Below are 20,809 nucleotides of genomic sequence, written 5' to 3' on the forward strand. Positions count from 1 at the left end.
GGCACAAAAGGGCCAGCCCCAGGCTGAACACGCTGCTGCCCCATCTCAAAATTCTTTTTTTTTTTTAATTTTCTTTCTTTATCAGAGAAAGTGAGTACAAGCAGAGGCAGACGGAGAAGCAGACTCCCCGCTGAGCAGGGAGCCCGATGCGGGACTCGATCCCAGGACTCTGAGATCACGACCTGAGCCAAAGGCAGAAGCTTCACCAGCTAAGCCACCTGGGTGTCCCCCATCTGGAAATTCTTCATGATTTTTTTTAAACCAGGGACTTTCATTTTCCTTTTGTACCAGGTTCCACTAATGATGTAGCTGGTCGAGGCGAGGGCTGTCTTTATGACTCTGTGATGAAGTTAGCGTGCGCGCGCGTGAACCACACCTTCGCAGCACGTCGGAAAGCTACAGCCACCACGGGAAAAGGGGACAGTGCCGCCGTGGGAGCTGCAAGCCAAACGAGCCACTTTTTCACGGCCCGTCCCTCGTCGTTCGAAGACCGGCTGGCCGACCGGCTGGACACCCCGGCACGGCTGTTTGGCAAGGAAGGGACGGCGTGAGCCTGTCACTTTCAGGGAAGTGGCGGAGCGTGTGTGTTGTCAGCAGTAAGATTTGAGCTTTCAAGCAAAAATGGAAGAAAATGGATCTATGACCTTGAGCTTGACAGATTCTTAATACCTAAAGGCTTTCTGGTGAGATCAGCAGCGCCATTAACGCGCGTGATTTTTTCGGTCTTGCACAATGACACGCGTCAACACTGGGAAGATCTCTGTAGCCCCGTGCAAAACCGGCAAGTGACCGGGCAACGCGGGAGACAGAGCGACGGACCCTCACGTACCAGACTGGAAACGGCCTGCAAGGGGGGTTTCCTTCCTCCGCCTGGATAACCTTTGAAGAAACCACCACGTGTCACACTTCTCCGTAGCATCAAAGCGTCTCTGCGTTCACCTGAAGAGATGATTAAGGTGCCCTTTCCCTTTCCAACTAGGTGTTTGAGGCTGAGGCCCTGGCAGTAGAAGTACAGTGACTTATTTTCTCCTTTTAATGCTGGTGGTATTTTTCAAATGAGTATATGTCACTTTAAAATCTTGTATTACATTTGCAGTAGGAAAATATACTACCTTTCATTTTTGAAAGAATAAGTACGTTCTTACCTTATTGAGCCAGAGGAGCCGACGAACTTGATATTCTATTCCAGAGCTCAGTAAGCAGCTCTCGCTCAGATGTGGAGGAAAGAGTGCAGAGTCTCTGCAGTCATTCCTGAAAGAAAGTGTCCTGTTTCTGGGGGCGGGGGGAGCCTGAGGCCTGGAATCATAAAATTCTAGCTCAGAGCCCTGAGCCCCAAAAGACAAGCATCACTAAAAACATTTCCCGCTTTATTAGAAAGAAGGTGATTTTTTTTTAGAATAATACATTATTTAATTCGATGCATCCAAAATATTACCAATCAAATCCTAATCGATACACAATTGCTGATGAGTCTTTATCACTGTTACGTTCAGTGCTGAGTCCTCTGACTCGGGGCAGCGCGCCCTCAGAGCCCCCGTCTGGCAGGCTGTGTGGACACCCTGTGGCCTGGCCTCAGAAGCAAGCTGCTCGTCACCCGTGTGTGTCTCCACTGCTGTGGAAAGAACCTTGCGCGTGGCCTGAAATCGGGTCGGGAGTCCAGCCGGGGTGGGGAAGGGCTCCCGCCTCGCGCGGGCCAGTGGCTGAGGGCCCACCTGCACCGTGTGGCTGGTCCTTGGCCCTCCAGGGCACCCTCGGGACCTCCGGCGGGACGCTGGACCCAGCCTCCTCCCCACACTGCATACACACAGACCCTTCCAGCGTCTGGGGAGAGAAATAGCCAGCCCCGGGGGCAGAAATCCTCATCCCGAACCCTCTGGCTGCCCCCAGGACATGGCCCCCCAGAGGACAGCTTACTGAGGGCACCGAGACCACTGGTCCTCCAGGGACAGCCTCCCTCCTCTTGCCCGATTTCTAACCGGTGCCGCCCCAGCCTGGGTGCCTCACAGCCGAACCTCCCCTTCCCTCTCCCTGTCTCCTAACGCAGTCGGTTTCTGGTGTACATTTAGTTTCCGTGAGAGCTGCTGCTTTTTAAACCGTTTCTCTGCAATCCCGTGGCTTCTCCTGGCGAGGCACCGCAGCCTCTCTCTGGCTGCAGGTTCGCCTCCACCGCCGGCTCCTGGCTGTCACGCTCCCACGCCAGACTCAGGGGCCATCTGCCTGCGACAGGATGTGGGGGCCGATGGGGTCTCCCTGACCGCTGACTCCCCTGCCAACCAGCCAGACCCCGAACACGCGGGCGTCTGGGACCTTAGAGCTCGGCAGCCCTATCTCGATCCCCGGCGCTGGTCAGGGGCGGGCCCCAGTGGGACTCTGGCGAGGCACGACCCACATCCCCAGCCACGCACCCCAAGATGCCCAAAGCCCCAGATAGTCTTGCCCTGCAGAGAACCAGCCCTCGCTGCCGTCAGCTTTACAGTGAGGAGAGCCCGCTGTGGAGCTGCGCCAGCCACGCTGCACACACAGCACAGGGACCCCTCAGCGGGCCTCTCCCCGACGCCCCCCGGACGAGTCGCTTCACATCTCTGCCGCTCGGCCGCATCCTCGACTGTGAGATCCTGCGGGGACAGAAGCAGGACGCATAAGGGAACTCACACAGGGCCCTGCTCTCCAAAGGTGATGCAGAAATGGTGTCAGCAGACCAGAACCGTTCCCAGCAACACGGGACCTCTGCGGCTCTCAGCCCGTGTGCGCGTGCGTGTGTGTGTGTATGTGTACAGGTGTGTGTGCATGTGCGTGCTCCCGTGTGTGAATGTGTGTGCATGTGCTTGTCCTGTGAATGCGTCCGTGTGTGGGAGCATCTGGGGTGTGTGCGTATTGTGTACTGTGTGCATGTGCACACGTGGATGTGTGTACGTGCTCTCTCGTGTGAATGTGTGTGTGTCCATGCGTGTACGTCTGTAGTGTGTGTACACGTGTGTGCCTGTTCGTGTGTGTGCCTGCGTGTGTATTAATATCTGTGTGTGTGCGTGTCTGTATCGTGTACAGTCTGTGTAGGTATGTACGTGTGAATGTGAGTGAGCCTGTGTGCATGTGTGTGTCTGTGTTGTGTGTGCCAGTGTGCGAGTGTGCTGGGGAAAGCAGACACAAACAAACAGGCAACCATTATCTACACCTGTGGTGCCTGATTTTGCATGTTGACTTGGCTGGGCTCAGAGGTGCCGGAACGAGGGAGTTTCTGGGAGAGAAGGGTGTGCTCACGGCCAGGCTGAGCGCAGAAGGGAGTCTGGGTGCTGCCTTGGCCCGGGTACCCAACTCTTCCTGGCCCGACACCAGTGCCCCTGGTTCTCCGGCCTCAGGTTGGAACGGGACCTTCCCTGCCCCTTTGCCGCCCGGGGCCTGCGGCCTGTGGGCTTGGGCTCGGGGAGGCCCTGGGAGCCCGTTTCCCCAGCAAAGCTCTCCCTGCTCAGCTCTTCAAAGCAGTCGGGCCTGCTTCTCGGTAGGGAGCTAACCTGAGCACACGGTTGAGAAGTAAATTTCTAAGATTCCTTCGTCCCACGTGACATGCCATAGTTTCCCTCTGACTAAATGTGCATTTTTATTTTACACATCTTACTAAAATTTCTCTACTTTAAGTTCCAGAAGGCATGGGAACTCTATTGCCAGGGAGGTCACCTGCAAAACATTCCTTTTCCTTCTCTCTCCTTTCCTTTCCTTTTTTTGCAGCTCCTCGGACTTCCAAAACGTGAGGCCAGACAAGACGCACACGCAGCCCCTCCTCACTCACTTTCTTTGCGGGGACAAGACCCCTGCACAGGGGTCTCCGGGAGGACCCTCCCTTGTCCAAAGCAAGCGAACATGCAAATGAGAAACCATTTGTCAAGGTCCCTCTGGACACGGAGGAGGACCTGCCCACTTGGGCTCAGGATTCTGATGCTAATTCGGTTCCCTGGGGCCTGGGGACACGGGGCTAGTTTGGAGGATCTGCCTGTGCCCTCGGTGAACCAGAAGGAGAAGCTTCCAGGCCGTGGCACCCAAACCTAGCCGGGGCAGGTGGGTCGGCCTTGCTTTACAACCTCCCGAAGATGATAAACCGCAGACGCCTCGCGAGACCGGCTCTGAGAGGCACTCGGTGACCTCACCTAACTAGCCACGTGAGGAAACCAGAGCTTCTTCCTCCAAACCAGACCTCGGATCCCCGCCCTGTCCCCTTCCCCACGGCAGGAGTGGTGCCAGGAAAAATCTAGAACGCCTCCCCCATTCGCTGGAAGCCTCCTCTGTTAGCTGGAAGCCTCCTCCGCGGCTGGGACGCCTCCTCCGCGGCTGGGACGCGGCGCCTCCTCTCCAGACCCACATCGTGCCCCAAACACCAACAGCGCGCTTTTATTTCCTGTGGGGAAATCGGACACTTGCTCCTCGGGAACACAACGGGCAACCGGTTTCATTTCAACCTGGGAGCCTCCCAGGCGTTCCCTGGGACCGTAGGCTCCGCTTGCTCTCAGGGGTCACTGCGATGGCATCACGGTCACAGGCTGGGAGCCCCTCATCCTGGCTCAGGGCCTTCCTTCACTGCGGCGAGAAACCCTCTCGGCCACCTCTCAGCCCCCACGCGCCCGCTGGGTCCCACGCCGCGATCGCGTCCAACCCCCGCGTCGGGAACTGCACGCCGTGAACCGCAGGCGCCGCGGCCTCCCAGCCCCCAGCCAGCCCCTCCTCCAGGCTTCTGTTTCGGACGTGAGCCAGAAGCTTTAATAAAAGAATCCAGAAAGCAAGCAAGCTCCCTGTGGAGGATTCATGGCTCTGACGACGCGCGAGGGCCGTCGGGGGAGACCCTCCCGCCCTGGGGTCTGAGCCGACCCCGCAGAGCCCGGCCGGGCGCATCGCAGGCCTGAGCTGCTTCCCTGGGCCTTTCCCCGCAGGACCTGTCTCCAGGCGGAGGTCGCCGGCCGCCTGCGCAAACGGTGACCGTACCTGCGGAATCACGCCTTCTATGAAATCAAGCTGCTGCCCGCCAGGGAGCCCGGAACCTGCTGGAACTGTGCGCCGCCGTCTGCCGGGCCGCCGTCTGCCGGGCCACCTCGTTTACTTGAGGAGACACTGGAAACTTTGCCATTTGGAGAAGAGAGACTCGCAGGCCCACACCCCTGCCCGGGATCCTGCCTGCCATCGGCTGGGAGACGCGGACGGTGCCGGCAGGTGCTGGACCCACACGACCGACCCGTTTCCAGCTGGGTGTGCACACTGGGCAAGGAGATGACCTCCGACGGCGTGCTGTTCTCACATAACCCGCAAGCTTTGCAAGACGTTTTTTGATGCAGGCTCTGCTCACAAGCGCACGACGGCCGGGCAAGCGGCGTTCTAGGTGGACGCCGTGGCACTGAACTCTGCTCAGCTGTCCCCAGCAGAGGATCCCCCTCAGGCACCAGAGTCTATTACTGGGAGAGCGCGCCCCGGCCCCCACTGCGTGGACAGTCTCTAAGGAGATGCCGCCCCAGCAGACGGAAATGCCTGCGTGGGGCCAAGACATCTAGGCCATGAGTGGGTCACCCTGGGTGACACGTGACCTCCCCCAATACCCCAGGGGCTCCAAGGACACCAGCAGCATCAGGCTCAGAGTGACTGGGGCTCCCGGCTGGCCTGTCTCTCCAGGGACACGGAGGGACGCGGCCCACCACTGGCCGGGCCATGCTGTCGTGACTCATAGACGCTCCCGAGGAGTCACCTTGAACAGCGGAGTGGGAGCAGAGGCGACGCCCTGCGATTGGTAGCAGTAAACGCGCAGCCCCATGTCCCTCGGCCGTGGAGCACGGACCCGGAGGAGCCCTGTCAGCGCGGGTGATGGATGGAACTTGAGATGACCCTGGCAAATTAGGGTGTGTTAGCGTGAGGCTCGTCGGTGAGCAAGCCATAAATTACAGACATATCGCAACTCTACCAACCACTCTAATGAATCGAACGATGGTGGTAATTTAATGTGGGACGCGCCGGTTTAACCCTCGTAAGAAATCAGCCGCTGGTCTCGACGAGGCAGCCAGCCCAAAGGCACCGTCAAGCCTGGAGCTCAGCCTCTCTCCCCAGCGAGCACGTGCCGCGGGATGGCAGGTCTGCTTCGGTTCCCCTGCGGATTACAAACAAAAGTTCAAGACCCTACAAGTAATTACATTATTTCATACTTAATTCTTTCTTGAGCATTTTTCTCCCCCACACATAATCTTCATTATAGTCTTTTTCCCCGAAATGATCCCATTAAATACAAGGAGGCCACGAGCCCCGGCGTGCGGTGCGTTTCTGGGTGGTGACGGACCACACCGGGGTACCACGCGCTCCGTGGCTAAAGGCGCAGAGACTTTAACCCGAAGGGGAGGCAGGAATCCCACACTGATGCGTCACCTGCGCTGTCCTGTTGCAGAGGCGAGGGGGAATTCATAAATAAAAATAAGGCGCCGAGGCAAACCCTCGACATTTTCCGGCCGTTACTGACAGTCGCACCAGGGCTGTGAAGCTATTTCAGAATCTGCTGTGTATTTTAGGGGAAGTTGCATGTAGAAATAACTGACAAATGAATGTTGATCCAAAGAAAACTGGAAGCTCAGGTGGGGAGTTAAAGGTAGTATGTCATTATTTAAACAGTGTTGACACGGTGAAGAGCATTCTTCGGCTCTTACGCAAATGGAAGGGATGTAAAACCGTGCCGGTGGATGTAATTACAGTTTAACAGGCGCCACTCGGTTCCTGAGGTTACAAAACTAGGAATTTTTTAAATAAATGACCCCTAGCCTCCTGTGTTTTCTCTCCACGGAACGCAAGTATCTTTTACTGGATGCGCTACAGGAGGACGTGGTCCTCCCTGCGCCACAGGGCAGCGGCCTTGCCGCACACTCTCCCACGGGCGCCCCGCGCCACCGGCTTTTCTGTGGCAGGAGCGCCGTCGCGTCTTCCACAGCTGGGGCAGGGGCGGCCGTGGAGCCCCGTGGCCGAGGCAGCGGCGTCTTGGCTTCGGGGACCAGTGAGGACCCGACAGCTCTCTCCAGTGTTACATCGCACCTTTAGTCCCATTGTGTTCCAGGACCTTGAGAAGAACGTCCGAATATTGTCTGTTCAGTAACTTACGCCATGTGATCATTAAAGAACCAGAATTATTCACTTAAAACGTGAAACTCGGGAAAACAGCCTGTGCACCTGTCATCTGCCGTTCGGGCCGAAAACAAGAAATAAACTCTGAAATCCCCCATTTCCTTTGGGGAGGCTGGACTCCTTTTGTTAAGTTGGACCCTCAAAGTTTAAGCCCTGGGAACGGCACTTTGCAGCTTTCCGACAGACTAGCGCCTCGCGAGTGCGTCCTGAGACCATCCGTCGTGTGGCATGATGATGTGGAGAAGGGCCACGGCTTCCCGTGAGCGGCAGCGGCGGAAACAGGCGTGCAGTGGGTGCTGCTCCTGGACCATCCGGCCTTGCCCTGCTCTCTGCTGCGGCTCCCGGGCTTCTGCCGGCAGAGACCAGCCCGCGGTGATGCCCCAGTATCACCCTCCCAGCCCACCAGGCTCGTTTTCCCTAACTACTAAGTACTTAAAAAATCACACATTCTACCTAAAAATCCCACTTTGGAGCCTCTCTCCAGAGATCAGGCCTGACGACCGGGAGCTCTGGCTCCCTTCTCTGGAGTGCGAGTTTGTAGGGGATGTGGCATCCCCTTACTCCGCCACCTCACTGAGGACCCCCGGCCCCATGGACATGTCCCCAAACACCGAGCATAGGGACCCCCAGGCCGCCCCACCAGCAACAGGCTCCTTCTTGTGTCTCTGCAAGTTTCATGTTCCCAGGGGGGCTTAGGCCACGCAGACTCGGGGAAGGACTCTGCTCCTCAAAGCACGGCCCGGGCACCGCGGCCTCAGTCCTGCCCACAAGCGGCGTATAAGTGCGCGGTCCGCGGCAGAGCAGGATCCGCGGGCACGCAGTGAAAGCCGGTGACGGCCGGCTGTGCGAGACCGAGGCTGTGGGTACTGAGAACTCGGGCCTGATCCTGACACAAAACCCACACATAGTGAGCACAAAGGTGACCCGCGTGCATGTGTAATGACCACGGGACATGAGCCACGAGCCCTGGGACCCGTGCCAGTGCAGGGAGGCTGGGGCGGCCCCTGCCCTCCAGGAGGCCATGTGGGTGCCGCATGCGCCCGCGATCGCGTGCCGCCCAAGAAGGACAAAGGTGATGTCCTGCGGGCCGGGGTCCTCATGAGCCCACAGCCTGCCAGCGGTGTGGGTTCCCGGCCGCCACCCCCAAGCTGAGGAGCCGGCACGTCGGCCGCGAGGCAGAGATGCGGGGCTCGAGCCGGCACACCTGGGCCCGCGGATGGCGGGCAGAGGCCGCACCTGCGTGTTTGCCTCCTTCGTACACACACTGTGGTGCGCACGGCACCGTGTCGGATTTAATGATCACGGATTGGAACAGTCGCTTCTGTCTACAGAGATCAAGAAAGTCTTCACCAAAAAGCACCTGCCGGAGCTGGTCGTGTAAGGCGAGTAGGGTTGAGGTTGTTTCTCCGTAGCGCGTCCTCGCTCTGCTCTGTCCTCCAGCTTGGCTGATTCAGGGCGATGTTCGCCTGAGGCCCCTTGGGAGGACAAATTGGAGGAAAGTCTGGATTTTTTAAGTAAAATCTTTGCGGCTTCCCTTGCTCCTGATGCCCTCTCCTGTGGGCTCAGGAGTCCTACACCCTTCCCCACGAACTGACTCACTCTGGCCCCCACGTCCTATAGGACCCGAGGAACCACCCCGAGCCCCTGTCCACTGGCCAGAGCAGGCACCAATGGGTGTTGCTGGCTTCAAGGTTCTCCCAAGAGTGGGGCCCAGGCTCCCCAGATGCTAGCCCAGGTGCAAGCTCCCCACATCTGCGCACCATGGCTCTGGCCCACAGAGCACCCGTGGCTGTGTCTCCGGTCCCCTCGAGGAGCACGTGGCCCCGGCCAGCCCAGAACACTCACCGTCCAGAGGAGGGAGCCGCACCCCAGCTCCTCTCCCGCCAGCTGCGAGGCAACAGACCACGAGGGCTGGAATAGCCTCAGCCTTCTCCTTTGCCAATGTGGAGCTCTAGAAAACCTCTTCCAGCACGTACGTTCTAGAATATAATTAGGAACGGTTATGGTCTGGAAGCATCTCCCATCTAGGAGGAAACAGCATGCTTGTATGTGGTTCACAAGCCGCAGGCAATCCAAATCTATGTTCCGGTGTTTCTCCTGGGCGTGCGTGGCTGCGGACGGCTGCACTGGTCGTGCGTGGCTCTGCCTGGCTGTGTGGGGTTCTCACAACTGTTCTGGTGTGAGCTTTGCTTACCTGCTCCAGCTGGATGAGCCCCTACAAACACTGTTTCCTCGTGTCGGCCATAATGTCTACGCCACGCCTTCACCACAGACCCTATGCCCAGTTAAGAGCGTGGGCCAGCAAACCACCCGAACTGTGTGGCTTGAAACAACAGTGTACTATTACCTCCACCGTCCTGGGTAGACAGGCTCAGCTGGGGGCTCCTAGGACCCCTCACTCGGCATCGGGAGGAACTGATGCTGAGGTTGTCGGAAGGTACCCTCCTGGCTCGTCTGGGCCCAAGCTAGGGTAGCGGGAGCGCTGGACACTGCCTTGCAGTCTCTCTGGGCCTGTCCCTTCAAGTCCAGAAAATGCATGGAGTCACTCAAGTCTCATGTATTATTATTCAAAAATCAGTTATAATAGCTCAAAAACCCACAGCCCTTGCAAACTACCTTGGGAACCTGAAGCAGTGTTGGGGGTGAGGCAGCTGCTGCGGGACTGGCCACAGCACGATACCGCACTGCCACGGGGGCCTTCAGGGAACACCCGCCTCGGGAAAGCGCTGGGCGCACCTGCCAAGGCAGCGACTTCGCAAATCTGGGGGAGGTGGTGCATTCCCTTCGGACCCTCATCAGGAGCTGCTCACCAGTCTGGAAAGTCACACCCCGGGCCCCTGGCAGCCCTGTCGCCACCGTGCTCGGTGCGCCAACAGGACACATCTGTGGTCAGTGCACCCCGAGGCTCTCTCTCCGTGCGTGTAATGTGGACACCAACACAGGCAGCAGCCGTCGGGTGTTCCAACGCCCGGCGGAACACGCTCTCCTTCCCACAAACTCAGAGACTTTTAAAGCCGAGAACGAGCTCGTCCTCGTCGTCCGGCCCAGAGACTCCGCTGGGATCTCATATACGCGAGTATCAGTCACTTTCCTTCTATCACAGTTTATCTCGATTAATTTCCTCCAGTAACGTTAAACATAACGCTGTTTCTCGGGTGTGTGGGTCCGTCGTCAGAGGGGCGACGGACGTCCGGGTAAAGGGTGGTGGTAGCAGGTTCATCGTAAAACACGGCGGCCCGGGAGCCTTGCCTCGGAACACGTGGCAGTCACCAGCTCTTGGACCGCGCGTGCGGCGGGACAGCTGTTCCCTCGGCGGGCAACGCGCAGGCTTCCGACGACCGGCGACCATCCCCGGCTGAGGCCAGCAGGCCGACCAGCGTTCGTGGACACCCGTGCGGAGGAGCTGCTAGGAGCCGTCAAAGTTTCCGTGCTCTGACCTGACCACACAAAGACAGCAAAGAGCGGGAACTTTGTCTCCACACGAGCCGCGGCGTCTCAGAACAAGCAGCTCTCGGAGGCCCAGGAGCACGGCCAGCGCGGAGGCTCTCGTCCTTGGAGCCGTGGGGCCCGTCAGGCTTTCAAGGTGATGCCCACGGCGGGGAGCCGGCCGTCTGAAAGCAGGCATCTATCTATGGCTTCACCCCCAAAACATCCATTGTTTTCAGCCACAGGATGACAGAGTTATTTCAGAGATTTGTATTGGCCTCCCCTCTCGGGGGTCCTGCCCCTCAGAACCTCCCGTGGCTTCCTCTCACGCAGACGCTCGCGAGGGGCCGGGGGACCTTGCCGACCCCCAGGCTTTAACGGCACAATGAGGCGGCGCCTGGACCCGGTTGTCAGAAGAGGAGAAAATCTTAAAACGCTTTCAGAAGACAAATCAGTGGGTAGTTACGTAAAATAGGAGGAGAGGGAGAGAACAGGTTGAGCAGGTAGAGAAAGAGGTTCTCAGTCAGACTTGCGTGGGACGGAGCGGTCGCGGAGTGGGGAAGCCGACGGGAAGGCTGCAGGGAGGGGCGACGTCTGGGCCAGACGCGGGCAGCACCGAACACCCCTCTCCTGCGGGAGTGGGCCTGCAGGCACCAGGTGTCCCACTGTACAGATGGGGAAACCAAGGCACGAGGAACCCAAACTCTTGCCTGAGCTCACAGACGATCTGACCCTGGCGGTCCGGCTCCTGACGTGGCCGCCCCGCCTCTTCCCACACCCGCAGAGGCCGTGGGCCGTGGGGAAGATGGGCACAGCGTGCAGGGGGCTGCGGGGCTGGAGCAGGAGGGGCGGGTGGGCCCAGGGGTGCAGGGTGCTGGGGCTACAGAGGAGGAGGAGGAGGGCCCAGGGTCTGTAGGGAAATGAAGTGGACACAGAAGTGCAGCCTGGAGCGGTGGGGTCCGGTCCGCGGGGTCCCGGAAGCAGACCGAGTTTCTACTTCCAAGCGTGTGGTCGAGTTCATGTGCCGGGAGAGGGTCCTCAGGCAGGTGCAGGTGAGAAAACGGAGGGAAACTCTGGGGGGCGTCGCCGCCGCCCGGGGCTCTGCCGGCCTCTCCAGGGCCGTCTCCTGCTGGCTCCAGCCCACTCCCCACCCCTTCACTCCCTGGCTCCCCCCCGCCGCGCTCTTCCTTTCTCCATCAGTGTCTGTTCTCAGCGTCAGACTTATATTATGGGTATTATTACGACCTCACATGCACTGAATTATGTGGGGCCCCTGGGGGGCTCAGCCGGTGAAGCCTCTACCTTTGGCTCAGGTCATGATCTCAGGGTCCTGGGATCGAGCCCCGCGTCAGGCTCTCTGCTCCGTGGGGAGCCTGCTTCTCCCTCTGCTGCTTCCCCTGCATGTGCCCCCTCCCACTCGCTCGCTCTCCCCCATTTCAAATAAATAAACAAATAAATCTTTTAATAAATAAAATAAAACCCTAACAAGACCAGACTTGGATGAGGCTTCACTCCCTTCAAGTGAAATGAAATTCAGAAGCTTTCAAAGTAAAAAAAGTCATAAGGTAGTTCAGGTTTTTACTCACGTAGATATTGTTCATTTTGCTGAGTCAAGGTTTTCTGTCCTTTGGGGGGCCGCTGAGGGCTCTAACCCGCCATTCGCGCGAGCAACCCTAAGTGTGGCGGCTGTGGGGGCGTCCTTTCACAGCGTCCTGCCCCGGGGACTCAGCAATGCCTCTGTGAGACGCAGAGTCTGTCGCTCTGCGGCCAGGCCACTGCGACTCCTAAGCTCAGGAAGTGGCGTTCAAACTTCACTTGGAAAACTGGACTCCATTATTTCAAACAAAAGTTACAAGAAACATGCAAATGGAACGGTGGGTTGTTGTCTTGCAGCAGACGAGGACAGCGTTTCGGGGCACCGATGCCCGAACGTGGCCCTCCACTGCGCACACGACGACGCGGCCCAGGCTGTGCAACTGCTGCATGAGCAGAGGCTGGGGTACGTTCTCCTACACATGCCTGTGCTCCGTGGCTCCAGCCGCAGCCCTGCCCGTGACCCGCTCAGGGTTGGCACGACTTTGATCTCCGAATAGAATTAGCCCCGATCCCTCTGCCCAGTGGACGCTGTATGACCCTCACTCCACTGTCTTAATGGTTCCTTCACTACAAAACCACAATCGAATGACCGTGTCAGCCATCTCCGAGGTTTGGAAGTGGATGTTCCTAACATAAATCGATAGAAAGGAAACCAAAACGGAAGGGCCCATTATTGTTGCAGATGTCTTTGTGCAACACAACTTTGCACCGAACTCCGGGCCACCCGGAGCCCCCAGCAGCCGTCCCCCGTCTCAGGCACTCACCTAACGAGGATGTTCACAAGCGGCTCTGCCGTGGGGACCATCGGACGGACCTGCAAGGCTGGCCCGTCCACCCCCTAGAGCGGCTGGCTAGCAGAAGTGGAAAATTCAGACTTCTGAGTGTTCGATTCCAAACAGACACAGAGGGGTCCCAGCCACAGCCTGACCGTTCCCTGGACCACAGAACTGCGTGTTCCTGCGACTTCCCATTGCGTGACTTTTCAGTTAAACAGGCAGAGGCACAAGAAAGCCCCGCACGCACGTTTAGAATTGAGTGGAGGGCACCTTTAGGGAGCCGGTCCTTTCTGCCTCCAGACCAGCTCTCCGGGAACCCTGAGCCTCCTCGGCAGGTAGGCGCTGGTCTGCTCTGCTCCTGTCCTTCAGACTGACCATGCCTTACCGCACTCCCTGAAGCCGTTTCCTAAATTAATTAGCTCTTGGGTGTCTGTGGCTGCTGACTTATTAACATGTTATTCCTTCTAAAAGTATTTAATTCTTAAATGGTACCCCCAATAACAGTATTTCAAGCAAAGGAAGAAGTCTCTAATGGTGAAAATTCAGCCACGGGAGCCAGTAAGGAAACCACCTGGGTCCGTGTGGGTTTAAGGAGCTGCGTACTGTGTCGACATCTATGGTTGGTTCTGGGAACTGCAGCCGCCGGCGGCATTTCCTCGGGGGTCGGCCGCAGCCCCCCAGCGTCGTGGAAATGCACTTCTCCTCTGAACACGTCAAAGTCCAAGGAGAACCGCTGCGCTTCCACCTGCGCCTCTGGCTCCAGGGCTGTTACCTGCGTTGTTAGGAGACGCGTGAGCTCTTACTTACCAAGCCCAGGCTTGGGCGAGTGGCTGCTGCAAGGAGACTGATTCCGGGGGGTCCGAGACGGACCCGGCCCCGGCCTCCAGGCTCCAGGGTCGCCTCTAAAAGGCAGCCAATGAGAAAAAACATCTTTCGCTCATTTGCAAAAACACAGCAGCCGTGAGCGTGAACTGGTTTGCTAAGGTGTCTCCTCTCTGCAGCATTAGAGACCCAGAGAGCGCCCTTTGCGCTTTCCCGAGCGGACGGGTCCTGCCGCTCTCCGGACTCTCGTGAGTGAAGAGCAGAAAAGAGGGGCAGGGGAGCCGAGCAAGTGCAGACGGAGGGAAAACGGCCGGAGGAGAACAGCGTGCGAGCGTGGAGACAGGACAGCGTGACCCGTGAGCCCGGGCCGGGTCCCCGCGCCGCCACCGAGAAGCCGGTAACTGTCCTCGCTGCGCCCAAAGAGCGCGACCCTTGCTATGCCTCCAGGAACAGTTTCCGGGGAAAGGTACGTCCTCCGTGGAGGCGAAGGTCTCACCAAACGCGCGTGCGATGTTACCGCAGTTCCCACATTCAGCCAAAAGTTCCTCAAGTTAATTACACATTCTCCGAGCGCGCGGCCTCGTCTCTTCATATCTGCACACGTTTCCTCGCACTTTTGTTCTGATTTTTAAAGAACCTTGACTAATTCACTTTAGTGCAGAGCTAATCCCACACCAGAGGGCTAAGTATAAAACAAGTGACATCCTCAAATGGGTGACAAAAACGAGCAGACTGGGGGTCATTAAGTGCTCATTAGCCGCGTGTTGTCACGTTAACTACGGGGTGTAGCGCCAATTTTCTCTTCTTTGTCAGGAGCTCACGCGCCCCGCTTTCAGGGAGCCGCTGGGTGGTGTGGTGCCCGGAGCACGGCCCGCTCAGCTCTGCTCCCTCAGGATCTCGAAGCGCCGCCGCCGTCACCACAACTTCCCAAGTTTGCCAGGAAGAAGCTGCTACCCGCGTCTGTCGGCCGCAGCGAGGGGCCGGCACGATCGAGCCTCAGAAAGGAGTTCTGGGCACCCGCACTCCATGCACAGACTGGCTTTGTTTGAAGTCGCGGTTTTAGAAGCTGAACAACGGTCACATGATCTGGACATTCGGGATTTCTGGTTTCAAGTCCCGGTCACACTTTGCTCCACGAGGAGCGGCCGAGACACGTCTCCAGAGCCTGCTCCCGGCCGTGACCGAGAAGGTTGGAGCTCACGCGAGCGTGGCTGGTGCCCCACTTCGCGGCCTCTCTACCCCGTCTCCCTGCTTGTCCCTCCGGGTGACGCTCTTTTAAGATGAGAGACTGAAACCCTGCATATCAGCCGGGCTTTGCGTCGCGGTCCGGCGCAGCCTTCCTAGCACGATCGAGGGATAAGGCGACCCCGTCCTCCAACAACACCGCCTTCTGTCCCGCATATTTGCTTTTGACAAAACAACGTCGCAAAGCACCATCGGGGCCCTCGTTTGAGTTCCAGAGACTGACTGAGTCCAACGGGACAGAGCCTGAAACCACCATGCTGGTCTCGGGAAACACCGGCTGGGCTTTTCTAGGCCAGACCCCGCTCGCAGCATTTCCACCGGGTGGCCAAAGCCGCGACACACGGGACCCGCCCTGGAAACGCAGTCTCTGCGAGAAAACAAGGAGGGTGAAGGAACGGAAGAAGGCAGGAGTGGTCCGAGGGGGCTCTGAGCGACGCCCTGAGCTGGGCAGACCTTCCCTGTGGCGTCTAACTTCCGTGGCCCACCCTTGGGACTCGCCGTCGAGGCACCCGAGACGCAGAGCTCTCGCCGCCTGTCGAGGTCCTGTGAGCGCCCCCGGGGCCTGAGCCTGTGTGGACAAGGCCTCAGCCTGGTCCGCCCAGGAGGAAGGGCCACTGGCACCCCCCCACAGTGGCCTCTGTGCACACGCCCCCCGGCAGATCTGCGGGGCCCCAGAGCCCTGCGCTTCTGACACAGCCCGTCGTTCTATTTAAAGCGATCTGAAGACAAAAGTAAGAAGACAATCGCGCAGATTGCAGAGACCAAAGAGAGGAGCAGGGAAGGGAGGCGACGAGAGCCGGCAACCACGCAGCACAAACAGCTCCGCAAATGACCGAGCCCCGTCCCAGCTAACAGCGCGCTTTAACACCTGAATACATCCACACGCCTGATTAAGCACTGACAGCATACGCCCGTGCAGGCAGATTACACGCTGTAATGTGTCTTTGCAAGAGGCAGCGTATTAATCACTGTTTGTATACTTCTCCAATTACGTTCCTTTAATTCCTTCATTGGGAGAACAGTTTACATTACAGCAGCCAGCGTCACTTCTGGTTTCGAAACAATGGATTATATGTATATTGCCAAATTACGGGTCTCCGGGATATTTTCATAAGTGAAAACAACTGTAAAGGGGCTTCAAAAACTCGATTCGGTTGGGGCGCCTGGCGACGTGCAGACGGACTCACGGTCACCTCCTCCCGCTGCCCCCCGGGCCTCCCGGTAGACACAGACATCCGACTCTCCCCCTACTCCGCTTTTCTGGGGGCAGAGGTTGGAAACCAGTGCGGGCCACAGCTCCCTCCCTGGCCCCGGGGCTTTCTGTCCCCCCCACTGACCCCAGTGGGGTTTGTTCCGTGCCCGAGGGTGCCTCTTCCCTCCCAGAACCCCCAAATCCTGCCAACCCCACCCGTCCAGATCCGGCCAGCGGGGAGTCTGGCCTGGGACCACGTGAGCGTGCAGAAGCCACGCAGCAGCAGCAGCGAGCAGAGCGCCTGAGACAGGTCAGAGAGCCACTGAAGGAGGGACAGGGCCGGACACAGCCAGGGGCGGCAGAGACGCCCCCGGGGACCGGACTCAGCCCAGTGAGCAGGGGCGAGGAGGCACCAGGAGGGGATAAAGGACTCAGACCAGAGAGCGCCTGTCCTGGCGGGATTCTGTGGCAGCCGAGGAGGCTCCGTCTAAGTGACTTGTCTGAGGTTGCCAGGCAGGAAGGGGTTAAGCTAGCAGGTGAGTTGGCCTATTAACCCCATACACTCCATGTCTCCACAGCTTGGCCATGCTGGCTGTGGGCCCCAGTGTTCTCCAGGTGAGCCCCAGGGACATCCAGTGGGGACTACTGGAGCAGACACCCCTCCCCTACTCTTCTCACGAAGCACAGTGAAACCCACTGACATCGTGCATCAAACAAATGCGAGAATTCTCCAGAAGACAGAGAGAAGGCAGAGGACAAGGGGCCTCAGGACCCAAGGAACAGCCTGGCAGTGAGGCCCCTGGCTTCTTGGGTTGTCTTGTGAACCCCAGAGGGTCCAGCTAGAGACGCTGGCACACAGAAATACCACAGACCCCGATGAGAATCCTCATTCCCTCTAACCAAATGACAGCAGCACGGGGTGGGCTCCTACTACAGATTAACACTGTAGCGGCTCTAATCCAGCCAAACACCACAGGAAAAAATGTCACCCTGTCCCAGCCACCGGCCAAAGTTGAATGGGGAGCCTTGCCTTGCCCCCTCACTAGGCTACTCTACCACTGCCCAGCCCAGGCAATGGTGCAGGAGGCTGAGCAGGGAAGCCGGACTCCGCTCACCTCCCCCCTCCTCCCCCAAGCCCGTTGATGTGATGGTGACCCTGGAGCAGTGTCAGAGGCCAGCCGGCAAAGGACAAGGTCCAAATGAGACCCAGAGTCTTACACCACGAGGCACGCACTGACCAGGTGTCAGAGACCACAGGTCACATGGGAGCAGGGAGAGAACGTGCAGAACGAGAAGACGTGAGCACACCCAACACCAAAGTCATGCGGGTGTTAGAACTGTCTGGTGAGGGTTTCAAAGTGGTGAGATCACACGCATCCACAGGAATCAATACAAGTGAAAATAGGATGTCTCCATGAAGACAGGGTTTCAGCAAATAAACAGAAAATAGGAAGAACCAAATGGCTATTTTAGAACTAAAAAATACAGTGTCTGAAGATTTTTTAAAAACTCATAAGGTGGGGACACCTGGGTGGCTCCGTGGGTAAAGCCTCTGCCTTCAGCTCAGGTCATGATCTCAGGGTCCTGGGATCGAGCCCCGCATCGGGCTCTCTGCTCAGCGGGGAGCCTGCTTCCTCCTCTCTCTCTGCCTGCCTCTCTGCCTGCTTGTGATCTCTGTCTGTCAAATAAATAAATAAAATCTTAAAAAAAAAAAAAAAAACCTCACAAGGTGGACTCTGTAGCAGAATGGAGTAAACAGAAAAGCATCGTGGAGGGGAAAAAACATAAGCCAGGAGACACTCCGCATTGTATCGACCACATCAGCACGCTAGCGGGGAAGGAGTCCCATGATCACATCGATTCTCGCAGAAAACCGTTGGACAATGCCCCAGACTGACATACAGGTTTAACACAATTCCCATCAAAATCCCAGCAAAACTTTTCTTCAGATATAAAAAATATTATCCTAAAATCCATATGGATTACAGACAATAATTATAGGTCATAAACATAAAATTTTTAGAAGATAAGTGAAATCTTCAAGACCTGAGACTTGCTGAGGGGATAGGACACCGTGAGCGTGGTCAGTGGGAAAACAGTGTGCCATGGGGGGCGCCCGGCCGGCTGAGATCAGTGGGACTCACTCAGGGCAGGACAACGGAGCAGAAGCTTCTTGGGTGCATGGGACCAGAGTGGCGGGCAGGGCGGCGAGGGAGAGACCGTCTGCCACAGGCAGTTGACAGATGCTCCAGTTACAGGCTTACACCGCAGACTGAAGAAGTGTGGGATTCTTGGCTCATCTTAGGAACTGTGGCTGGCTGTACATAGCCCATGGGTCAGCCAGGGCTGGTGGCTTTTTCCAGGTGGGTCACTTCATGGGCCTGTTGGCGTCAGCCCGGCGGGCACTCTGGGCCCTTCTGCTTCACTCAGATTTCCACTGCTCAGGCCTGTCGCCTAGCAGCAGCTTCTACACGCTGGATTCAGCAAAATTAAAAAGAAATGTTGCTCTACAAAAAACCTTGTAGGGAAGATGAAAGACGGGCTGCAGACCAGGAGGAATGTTTTACGCATCGAATATCGAACAAAGTACTCATATTTAGAATAAACATACAAAGAACTCTCAAAATTCGACAGTAAAAGAATTAAGCAATCCAGTCAGAAATGTGCAAAAGACATTGTTTTCAGTGGAACAATGGTTCCACAGAGATGCGTCTGTGTGCCCGGCCCAGAACCTGCAGAACCTGTGAGCATGTGTTCGCTGGCGGAGGGCAGCTGCGGTTGTAGACGGAATTAAGCTTGCTAATCATCTGAATTTAGATGGAGAGATCGCCCTGGACTGCCCATGTGGTCCTGCATTCGGTTTCCCCAGAGAAACAGAGCCAGTAAGTGGTGGATAGAGAGACAGATTTATCTCAAGAACTTGGCTCCCAGGATTGTGGCATGTCTCAGATCTGCAGAGCGGGGACAGGCTGGGGACCCAGGCAGGAGTGGTGTTGCCAGTCGCATCTGAAGGCCATCTCCTGGAAGAGGTCCCTCCCTCTTAAGGGAGAGCAGTGCCTTTGCTCTAATCAGGCCTTCCACTGATTGGATGAGGCCCACCCACATTACGGAGAACAATCTGCTTCACTCCAAGACCACCAATCTGAACATAAATCCCAACACACAGAAAAATCTAGGATAATGTTTGACCACATAACTAGGCAACATGGCCCAGCCAAGTTGACACAGGAAATCAACAATCACAGAGGCCACAGCAAACCCATACAAAAGGGAGAACCAGAGACAGGACGAGCTTTGAGGACATGGGGGGCCTTCTGGAAGCTAGGAGAGTAAGGAAAGAGGTTCTAGAGCGCTCCCAGAAGGCACGCACTGCCGCCAGCCACCGCGGTTTTAGCCCAGTGAGACCCAGTGTAGACTTCCCACCTCCAGAACAGGTTAGATTATTAACCTATGAGAGTTTTTTTATTCTTATTTATCTACTTGTCAGAGAGAAGAGAGCACAAAATAGCAGAGGGAGAGGGAGAAGCAGACTCCCCGCTGGGCAGGGATCTGGACTTAGGACTCGATCCAAGGACTCTGAGATCGTGACCTGAGCCAAAGGCAGCTGCCTGACTGGCTGAGCCCCCCAGGCACCCCGGTAAGGGCACACTGTTATGAGTGCGTGCTCGGGTCTCCCCGGATCGGCCTCCCACACCCTTCCAGGGAAACGCCGGGAGCTTCCTTCCACAGGTGCCACCGCGCTCTCTCGGTGGTCGTGTGGAGGAAGTTCTGGAGCAGGTCCAGGCCGTCCAGGGCCCGTGGTTGGAGGGGTTGTGTAACTACCTGGACGGCTCCCTGACGGCAAGCGAGAGTTTTCCGTCCTTCCTGCTGCTGCTCTCCATCTGTGGTGCCAAGGACCACATCCGAATGGCCCAAGTCCACACCACGGTCCGTGTCCTCAGACCACACATCACCCATGAACTCGAGTGGGACATGAGGACCATGAGGCCACCTGCAAACGTAAGCGGAGCGCACGTGTGGGATGGCACCGCAGATGTCCTCGGTGCCCGCCACGGTCCCTCCTCGAGGCCGACGGCTTCCTCGGTGTCCCGCAGGAGGAGAACGGCAAGGGCTGTGGTCGGGGCCTGTTCCCGCGATGAGAACACCGAGACGCGCCCGGGGCACTGTCATCCTTACGGTCAGTGCCAGGTTCGAGGAGGCATGGTTGTTGTCTCCTTGTATGACCACCCCCGGGACCTCACCCTGTCCACACCCGCGCACTGGCTGGGCAGACCAACGACCCTACTCTGAAGTGGGGATAGGCCTCAGTCCTACGTGGGACGGGCTTGAGGCCAGCCAACCGGGTGCTTCCTGGAGGAAGAACCAGAACCTCACTGGTATGACGGAGGGAATGAGCTCCTGTCTCGTGATCAAAGTCCCCCACGGTGAGAGAGCCGGTCTGAGTCTGAGAAGGAAGGAGGGGCAGCAGGGGTGCGGGGAGACAGCGGGGGTGTCTCACCTGCTCTTCCCAGACCCCTGGGACTGGGGGCTCCTGCACGTGCCGTGTAACCAACCAGCTCTCCTTCCAAGGAAACTCTTGACGTAAGCTGATTTCGGTGGGTTCGGCGGCTTGTCCTCGGAG

General features: G+C 57.6%; 1 long non-coding RNA gene across 1 annotated transcript in view; it reads right to left on the reverse strand.

The window, feature by feature from the left end:
* Positions 1–20,767, reverse strand: part of LOC309849012 — a 32,465-nt gene extending 11,698 nt beyond the window's left edge. Inside the window, exons 1-2 of the long non-coding RNA XR_014303411.1 lie at positions 20,687–20,767; positions 20,011–20,179 (exon numbers count right to left, since the gene is read on the reverse strand). This is a non-coding gene — a long non-coding RNA (uncharacterized lncRNA). The remainder of the gene's footprint in view (positions 1–20,010; positions 20,180–20,686) is intronic.
* Between the last annotated feature and the right edge of the window lie 42 nt (positions 20,768–20,809).

Source organism: Mustela nivalis (genome assembly GCF_964662115.1).
Source record: "Mustela nivalis genome assembly, chromosome: 15".
NCBI lineage: Eukaryota > Metazoa > Chordata > Mammalia > Carnivora > Mustelidae > Mustela > Mustela nivalis.